The sequence below is a fragment of the Bacillus rossius genome, chromosome 3 (genome assembly GCF_032445375.1).
Source record: "Bacillus rossius redtenbacheri isolate Brsri chromosome 3, Brsri_v3, whole genome shotgun sequence".
Lineage (NCBI taxonomy): Eukaryota > Metazoa > Arthropoda > Insecta > Phasmatodea > Bacillidae > Bacillus > Bacillus rossius.
The window spans coordinates 31098881-31106301 of record NC_086332.1 but is presented as its reverse complement, the minus strand read 5'-3'; positions in this window follow the sequence as shown (position 1 = coordinate 31106301).

The window sequence follows — 7421 nt, the reverse complement described above, 5'->3', positions numbered from 1 at the left end:
GCCCCAGCTGCTTCGGTCCCCGATGCACCAGTCTTCGCACACGAAGTCCTCCGCTCGCAGTCCGCTATCGCTCGCCAAGAGGTCACTAACCATCTTCACTTCATGCTCTCGCCCAACCTCTGTCACTCTCAAAATACTCGCCGCAGGCCGGTCTCCCGTCTCAAATACTGCTAAGTCCCGACCTGGAAAAGTCCCGAAGTGCCACCTCATCAGAATTCCTGACTTAACACTCGAAGCTTCGAGAACAATGGCGTCCTAGTTACGCCACTTCACGAGACAGGGTTCTGGGAACGTGCCGAACGCTCGAGAGGCAGGGAGAGAGGCGCCGCTCCTAATCGTATTACCGAAGAGGGTCAGGAGCTACCTGTCCGGGAGGTGGGGCCTCCGCTGGTCAGGGCGCCAGGCCGACTTGTCTGCCTCGTTGCCTCGCCTATAGTATCCTCGTAACAGTAATATAATTTCATTTTGTTACATTTTGACCTGGTGACTTTTAGCAATAAACCGACTATATATGTACACGGTGTTCCTTAATAAACTTCAAGCCGAGAACAGTTGCTAAGCCAATTAATTATGATTCTTACTAAAAAAAAAATTACAGTTTTTGAATCATAAATGTTTTTCATAAGTTTTAAAATGCCCAACTGCTCCAAAATTTATTAGATAATGTGACTACAACTTTTTGTTACGCAATCATGAATAACACTACAACTGATAATTGAAAATAGAATGAAACATGTTACACTTTTAGGTAAATGTTTGTTCCGAAATACTTATGCGGTAAAATTATTTAATCGTATATTTTTGAGATTTAATACCGTAAATATATTACTATGTTAAATTACCTAGTAATTTTCTCAAATAAGCCCTGTTTTCTACTTACGTGCAAAGTTAGCAAAGTAATTTTTTTACAGCATGAATATTCAAAAATTAACCCGGTTGAATTTTTTTTGCAAAGAATTTTTTTCCTTTAAAAAGTATAGCATGTTGTATTTCATTTTTAATTGTTATTAATCCCTAGTACTAAAAGAAAGAACCGGGAGATGAAAAAAAATTTGTAACCGATTTCTTTAATTTTATAAAAATGTATTTTACAATTTTAGTTCAACTGTAATACAGTACAAGTCATAAGTCTCTAAACAAATGGTGGTGACTAATGTTTAGTCTTACAAATGATCTCATATGATGATACAGTCACAGGATTTGTTACACATGCCTTCCTTCCATGTTGACACGCAATGACAGTCGCTCTAACCAATTTGGGCGAACACGTGACAATTCTTATTCTGTATTTGGATGGAGTCTTATGACTCGCCTTGTACATTTAATTTTTTTTTAACTATTTTAAATCAAAATTACACCGAAGGCTTGGTAATCAATTAAGACGACGTCAGAAAAGTGTTGAAATAATTTTTAATTTTTCCCAATTTTGGCATTCCCATTTAAAATGTGAGGTGTTCCATAACCTTCCAAAAACCAGACACCCCTAACATTAACAAAATTTCCTTTGGAAACCAGTTTCCAAGAAATAGTTTTTGAGAAAGATATTGTAACTTTGTACAGCACATGGCTATGGTTATTTCCGCATATGTGAAATACGTTTCTTTTATTAGGATAATACTGAGCATTACTTACGAAAATTGGCATATAATTTTTAATTTCAATTGTTTCACTCAAGCATAAATTTTTAAACCATGAAGAAAAAAAATCTAAAATTGAATAATTGGACTTCATTTTGTTATATTGTGTTTAGCAACGTGCGTAGTTAATACAGGAAAGCGACACACAACACAAACTCACAGGTAAGAATCCGAACCCAGTATTCCTCCCTCCCCCACCCCCGGGCCAACCGTGGAAACAGTTCGAGGTTGTGTACGCCACTGACACTGTTCGCCGTGGGGCACGCGTCGCACGTATTTTCCTCCACGCCCACGAATAACCGCTTCCTGCGCGGAGCACGAAGTGGCTGGTGGAAGGGGAAGGGGGTGGTGCGAGACTCCTCACCTCGTCGCCGACAGCTGGACCGACACTCGGGGGAGCCGACCTGCCCGCCAGGCGCCCAGGGGCGTAATCATGTCATTTATAACCATACCGAAAAAATATATGTCCTATGTCAATAACATTAATTTGAAAATTGGACCATATAAATAAATTCTTAAGAATCCCGCTGAAGCACACAGCCTGGATTTAAGAAATCCGTTTTGAAATTCAGTTCATGCATCTCCTCCACACTCATGTCATAGAGCTCCATGTGGCAAACGTAAGATGTTAAACCTCTTTTTTTTTTTCGGGAAGCGTAAATGGTTCCCTAAACTGCGAAATAGTTTTAGATGATCATACTACCGCCTCGTCGACAATAGGCCGAGTACCTGTGGTTACAAAAGAAAACTCGTCGACCTGCAAACACGTATTGACATGCTATACTGAAATTTAAAATGTTTTGTTTATCTAACTATTATATTTGTGAATTATGCTGACGATTTTTTGGAAAATAATTACATTATTAATTAAGATGCATTTCCCAAATGTTTTAACACCAAAAATTTATATATATATTTTTTAAATTAAGTATTTTTATTGCCAATTACTACAATAAATTTATATAATTTCCTTTTCCTGATTCGCAATATCCTAAATATATAAAAATACATTTTCTTTATAAGCAAAATACACACAATAAGTTACTTTTAAAAGGTTTAAAAACGTAAATTTATCGGAAATTATCAAATTTAGAAATTAATGGTTTACTACTAACCAAAATTGCAGAAGTTTTCAGTGTTTTATTTGTCAGTAGTGAGTTGTAACAAATATTTGTTGCTCCTACTCTTAGTTGCTGCTATAAGTGGAAAATAAACGCCCATGAACATTTCTGTGCGGGTTAACGAATAACACCAATTTCATTGCAGTGCTTCTGCGTGCTTCACCAACGTGTATAACATGTGTTAAACAATATGTTACGCAATTTGTTTCGCCCATCACTAGCCTTTGTTTGCACTTCAGATGGCAACGACGAACAGACTACTCTGAACGACTCCTAGGTCGCAGAAGTCCCTTAGCCCGCTCTCGCACAACAGAACGGAGAGATCTCTGCGCCTACAATATTAATGACTGCCGTTCCAACTGCGCACGCCGGGCTATATATGGAGATTAAATACGCTTTTTTTTGCTTGTTTCGATCTCTTGCTCGGCGTAATCGATTATATTGGCCCCTCTTCGCCCCCTTTCCAGGAGCATCCATGTCCGCCCGAGAGAAGGAAGGCGATAGCAGTCCGTTGTTCGTGTCGTGGTCCACGCGAAGCAGGTATTACCAGTAGCTCCGTGTATTACACTGATTTTCGCGTCGCTAAAACATACTGGTCATAACAGGCTACAAGCTTGACCATTCCTCGGCTTAATCCCCATATTTTCCATCGATAATGCGTTCTTAGTTTCCTCTTCATGAACTCCCCCAGGTCTTTGAGGAACCTCCACAGCCAACACTGGTGCATCCTGCTTTTCACCTCGCCACGAGTAGCTGGTATCTGCAGAATCACTGACGTTCCTTTAGTCCCAATATACAGTATGCTTGCATCCCACGTACGCGCAACATCCAGCCTGCTCACAAACGACGATAATGCTTACGCCGGCAATTACCTGGCCTCGTAGGGATGACACGGCAGTTAGATACAACCTGTCACCAATTACCGCCTCGGGTGCTACGCTGGCATTTAATTTTGGCTCTAGTGGTAAGCACGTATGCGCTGTTAAACTCGTATCTTAGACGTTTTTTTATCAAATGGCTCCGGTGGCCCCAATCCCATGTCAGTGAAGTTATTCTTATTTTAATCACGCAATATGACATTTGTAAATTTTTGATATTTTTTCTTAAAAATGGGGTGGCTAAATACTAGGTTGGACAATTCTGGGGCGACAAATGCTATCCCTTGCCACCCCCGAATTACGCCAATGCGTAAAACCTTCAGTTACGGGAATTTTTTTTATTGGAGAGACTACAGTCAACTTATAAAACTCTCAACCTAGGAGATATGGTTTAAGGGGTATGATCGGAACACAGAAATAGGAGTTGCTAGCATATAATTTTGTTGATATTCATGGCTTGGTCACACACAGAAATTTAATGAATTATTATGACATTTATTTTCTCTGAGGGCTTTTTCTTTCAATTTTATCACGATTGCTTTATTGCACTCGTAGTTTGGAAAATTTTATTTTACTATATGTTCACACAATTTTTTTTTTTTTTTGCGAGATGCAAAACGCCAAGTAAATTGATAACAATTACGAAAACTTGTACGTGTTTTTGCATTCATATTATAGGTAATAAGTATAGGCATTAAAAATACAGGTGACAGAAAAACAGATGCATGGGGGCATTCGTCTTTAGTTTACAGCAATGGCCCGTAAACAATAGCAATGACAAGAAAATGAAGAAAACAAAATGGCGTGTGAGACCGAGCATGCAGTTGCATGTTCAGATAGGAAAATATAATGTTCAGGCTCGACTGAATGCGTGTACAGATAGAAAAATATGTTGTTCGACTCAACTGAATGCATGGTTAGATAAAGAGCCAAAAAAGAAACCCTGTCGAGACGGCCATTAATTTGAGATTCATACATATAGTTTTCAAGACAGATAGCGAGAACCTTGGTAACACTCTACAGTTCTAAAACTTGCAAAGCAATAATATGGAGGCAAAATTTTTACCAGACATAATTTTTCTGATACAGACCATGACTAGATTGTTTGAGTATGTGATGCCAACGTGGTTAAATCACAGCATGATTAACGAATCAAGAGTGCGTTGTATTGCACCTATAGTTATAGTGGTAAATACACCAAAATTATGTAAAAAAAATCAGTTATTTGAACTAAATATTTTGTTCGATTAGAGAATTGGTTGACACTTCAAAACAAGTTACTGGCCGTCTCGACAGCGCGTTTTCTTCGGCTCCTTTATCTGTACATGCATTCAGTCGAGTTAAGCAACACATTTTTTTATCTGTACACGCATTCTGTCGAGTCGAACATTTTTTTTTTTATCTGTACATGCATTCAGTCGAGTCGAACAGCATATTTGTCTATCTGAACATGCTTTCAGTCGAGTCGAACAGCATATTCGTCTATCTGTACATGCATTCAGTCGAGTCGAACAGCATATTTGTCTATCTGGACATGCTTTCAGTCGAGTCGAACAGCATATTCGTCTATCTGAACATTCTTTCAGTCGAGTCGAACAACATATTTTTTTTTCTATCTATACAAGCATTCAATTTTTTTTTTTACAGTCGAACAACATTTTTTTTTTCTTTCTATACATGCATTCTGTCAAGTCGAACAAAATATTTCTTTTCCTTCGCGTCGCGGGAGGCGAAGCGATCGGCAAGCCCGGGGGCTCCGTCCTGAGAGAGAAGCTGCCGTCTTCGACAAAGCCTCTCCGGGCATCGTTATCCGCGCTGGGGGGGCGCCCTGGGACGACAGCGGCCCAAGAGACGGACCGGTCATTCCCCTCGCACGAATAGGGTCAGCGTGCGAGCGGGCGGAGGGATACACGGCCGGCGAGAGAGACAGAGAAGGACAGCGTGGCCTTGCTGGCGGGCGAACGCCCGACCGGGCCCGTAGCGCGGCGCAACACCTGAATTATCGCGTTCCCCCCGGAACGACGCGTGAAAAATAGGTCGTAACTAAACCGCAGATGAAAGAACGCAGCCCTGCCGAGGAGCGACGGCGGACTGGACCTGGACCCTGCGCCCAGAGGCCGGCCTCGGTATCTGGGAGGGGGATCTCGCCCGCGATCAGGCGTTTAAGCCCTAATGGAAGAATGATGTTGCGTAACCACCGCTTCAGCCCGGCTGCTAAATATATTTCATGGCTGACGATCTAGAGACACCGTCCCCCCTTTCCTCCCCCCCTCCCCCTTCCTCCTCGTTTTAATAGCCGCACTAATTTATCATTTCTTCTTGCTATATAACCACCCTGAAAACGTTATCATGCTGGCTGCCCTGCAATAAATGATCAGCAGCCAAAGTGTTGGCCGTTGCGAGTAATGGCGAGGCCATTTACGAGTCCGAGCTAATAGTGATATCCTATAAAAAAAAATACGTTCTCTGTCAAAGATGCAAACCACATTCTTCTTTCTCGAGCTGCGCGGTATCGAGTCAACGAAACACGATGGCCGCGAGAATATTGTACCTCGTACTTGGAATTCGAAGGCACGTGTTTCCCAGGTAGTGTACTTGTGCGCGCAGAGTGTTTCATGACTCTGAACTATTTTTTTACGCAACCGAATCAAGTGTAAAATATGCAGAAAAGAAATAAATTGTCCATGCTTCACTCACTTAACGTTCAATCTGGGGAAAAAAAATCTAAAAAAAAAAATAGATATGTTTAAACAAGACCAGGTGTGTAGGTGTGTGTGTATGCACATATAATACTTACATCGCATTACAATATGTAAAATTCAGTTTGACATTTCTAAAAAAAAAATGTACCAGTTGTAAGATTTCCCAAACATCACTTGCAAATCAACACTTGATGTTTGAAAATGCTTACGAACGTTGTTGAAATGACAACGGTGGAAAAAGGAAACATAGACCATTGGTGCTCCTTTTCGGAACTGTCAATTCTGAGAATATTTACATTATATACGTTTGTGAATATTGGAAATACCGATCAAATAAAACCAGAAAGTAACTTTTTTTTCAAGGTCATGCTCAATCTTGCCAGATAATCGTTGAAGCGCTACCAGCATGGACTGATACAAATTGTGTCCCGTTGCTATGGCAGCCAATAAACAAATAACGACGACTTGAACGAACACATGACGTGAAATAAGAACAAACCTGAGAATTGAATTATATTTTTCCCGGCCCGAAGGCCAGCCCGCTCTCCTTCCCCCCTGCAATAGACGCACTCCTTAAGGTTGTGACCCCTTAAATGCCGACTCAGGACACGCAAATACTTAATTTTTAAAGTAGTTAATTTTCTTTACCTTTAAGTATGTAACAAAAAGAGCGTTATAATTATTTCATTTTAAAAGTTAGGTTCGCTTAAGATTTTCATTTGGTTGGTTGGTAAGAAAAATAATTGTCAACACAGTCAACAGTACGATTTTAATAGGTGCATTTGATATTATGTGATCGCAATTTTTTTAAGACTCATTATTTATCTTTTTTAATGTACGTTTGAGAAAAGGTGATATATTTTATACTACAAATCCGGTAAAAGTTGCACATTCAAATCGAAAACCGGACGACCACCTTGATGTTACGGTAATACGCGCAGGGGGTTGGGAAGGGGAGGGGGGTGAGAGGGCCACGAGAGTTTTGCGCGGGTTTTAACTGACAGAAGTAATACGTGGATAAGTAAGTAGAAGTAATACTTGTATGTTGTATAGTTCTCATAAAACATAGTTATGACGTTTACG